General features: G+C 28.2%; 1 long non-coding RNA gene across 1 annotated transcript in view; it reads right to left on the bottom strand.

The window, feature by feature from the left end:
• The window catches only part of LOC117180917, a 4,127-nt gene extending 2,417 nt beyond the window's left edge, over positions 1–1,710 (bottom strand). Inside the window, exons 1-3 of the long non-coding RNA XR_004468082.1 lie at positions 1,696–1,710; positions 1,415–1,507; positions 1,140–1,192 (exon numbers count right to left, since the gene is read on the bottom strand). This is a non-coding gene — a long non-coding RNA (uncharacterized LOC117180917). The remainder of the gene's footprint in view (positions 1–1,139; positions 1,193–1,414; positions 1,508–1,695) is intronic.
• Between the last annotated feature and the right edge of the window lie 1,025 nt (positions 1,711–2,735).

Genomic DNA, 2,735 nt, shown 5'->3' with positions numbered 1-2,735 from the left:
AACCATAGTAAACCCGAGCTAACCTCAGAATACATGTTTAAGAGTGTCAAATCTCTCGAAAATACAGTTGGTGGGTAGTGGTGTTTCCTATATTTGCAGGGGTGGCTGGAGGGTGGAGGTTAGTCCGTTTAGCGTGCAATCGACTCGGGATACTTATAAGATACTACCATGATTTTTTCAGATTTTTTGGTCCAAAAATAAATTAGGCCAAAAACCGGCCTTACCGACCCTCCCCCTTTAAAAAGTTGTTATCATAATCTTGTAGGGCTTTCAAAAAGCAACGTTTTTCTTCTCTTGAATTTTTTTTCTTACCACGTGTTGTTTGGCTTACAATGTTCATTTTTTTTTTTTTTATTTTGAAAATGCTGTAACTCTGATCATTTTCTTTTTATAGAAAAAAGTCATAGGGATAAATTGTTTGAGTTTCTGAGTACTATGAATAACCGTTCATAACATTTTGAAATCTTCAAAAAAGGTGGCTTCAAACGTTTTGAAAATGTGCTCACTTTTTGAATTCTGATCCAAAATAGATGATTTACGAACTTGTTCTTTCTTTTGAGGCTCTAAAAATGTGTGCCAAAGCAGAATCCAATCTGATCAATTTTTCTAAAGTTATCGTGCCTACAGAATACAGACTACAGACAGACAGATAAATACCTTTGTAAAAATCGTTTTTTCTGACTCAGTGGGTCTCAAAACGTGGATATTTGATAAAAACCGACAGAGTGAAATTTTACATAATACCAATATCTTCTCATCAGGATAAAAATGTAAAAATAATTATTAACAAACGAGTTAACTTTGAAACAATTACACTTTTATTTTAGAAAAGATAAATTCTAAAAGAAAAATGCAGTAGTAAAAAGCTAAAACAATCAATTATCAACTAAAAAAAGAACTTAAATTTTAAGTTAACAAAATTAATTTTAAACTAAAATCAAAATCGTATCTGTCAACAAAAATTCTTTAATACTGTAATATAAAGCTACTTCTACAAACGAAAAATCATTGTTCTTCAATTTTATATGTGCAATTGAAAACAATAAGGCAGGCTCTGGAGAAACTCCCTGACAATTCAAGGTTTTCTAGATAGGGTAGACACCCGGCATTATATCTCAAGACAAATAAAATTTACATACCTCGCGAAATTTTCGCTGCTTGAAAGGGGTATTATCCGAAATGGCCTTTCCAACTATAAATTTTATATTTCGAATTAAAGATAAATGTCAAGATTTAAAAACAAATCAATCATAGAAATTCTTTTAGATATATATCATACAGAATTCAGAATCACATTTGTCATTAATTGGATCCTATTTATAATCATTAAATCTGATGGTTGCTAATATTAGATAATTATTTTTTTAAAGAATTATCAAATGATTTTATTTGATTTTAAAACAAAAGTACTGACCTATTCTTGTGCAACACGTTCTTCAGAATTCGGATGGCGAATGATTTCATTCCTAATGATCGCAGTGCTTTCAGTTTTTGAAGAATTATAAAGCTAAAATAATTAAGAGAATATATTACTAATGAATAAAATAATTTTGATAATGAATAATTATAGAATCAGATTTTGTCATTTTGAATATGGAATCATATCCATCATTAATTGGATCCAAGATATAATCATAGAAAATTGAAAAAAATGTATTTAAATTAAAATAATACTTCAAGACAAATAATATTTACCTCCGAATTTAGTTGCTTGAAGCGACGTAATTCGAACCAGCTTTTTCAACTAGGAATAATAATTTTCGAATTAAATATAAATAACCAGATTTTTAAAAATCAATCTTAGCACGTCTTATAGACAGAAATCATACAGAATTCGGAATCACATTTGTCATTAATTGGATCCTATTTATAATCATTAAATCTGACATTTTTTTAAATTAGATAATCAACTTTGCAGGAATTACAAAACAAATTTTATTTGAGTTTAAAACAAAAGTACTCACCTAATCTTGTGCAACATCTTCCAAATTTGAATGGCTACCGATTCCATTCCTAAAGATTACAGAACTTCCAGTTTGGGAAGAATTATAAAGCTGAAATATTTACGAGAATATATTGAAAAATAATAAAATAATTTTGACACTAAATATTTATAGGCTTTTATTTTTACATTCCGAATTTCGAATCATGTCAATCATTAATTGGATCCAAGATTTAATCATAACAATTAAATATATATATATATATTTAAATTAAAATAATGATTCAAGAGAAATAATATTTACCTCGAAATTTCTTTCCTTGAAGGCGATATTATTCGAACCGGCTTTTCCAACTGCAAATGAGAAATTTATAATTAAATATAAACAACCAGATTAAAAACATCAATCTTAGCATTTCTTATAGACATATATCATACAGAATTTGGAATCACATTCCTCAATAATTGGATCCTATTTATAATCATTAAATCTGACGTTTTTTTTTATTAGAATTGGATCCAAGATATAATCATAGCAATTCAATTGATATGAATAAAAAGAATGACAAAGAGTCTACTTAAGGGCATGTGACACAGCTAAATACCTATATTACCGACCTCACTTTTTCCGTTCACTGAATGTTTTTTTGAATCTAAGAACTTTTTTTCTAAATAAAATATCGAGCTGTACCTTTGGGAAATGTATTAGAGTACAATAAAGTACGTTTAGGTACTGCATTTTGGTAGGAACTTCACTGAAAATTATTTAATCTTTTTTCTGAACCTCAATATT

The sequence above is a fragment of the Belonocnema kinseyi genome, chromosome 9 (genome assembly GCF_010883055.1).
Source record: "Belonocnema kinseyi isolate 2016_QV_RU_SX_M_011 chromosome 9, B_treatae_v1, whole genome shotgun sequence".
Classification (NCBI taxonomy): domain Eukaryota; kingdom Metazoa; phylum Arthropoda; class Insecta; order Hymenoptera; family Cynipidae; genus Belonocnema; species Belonocnema kinseyi.
The sequence above is the reverse complement of the archived record's forward strand: the minus strand, read 5'-3'. Positions and strand labels throughout refer to the sequence as shown.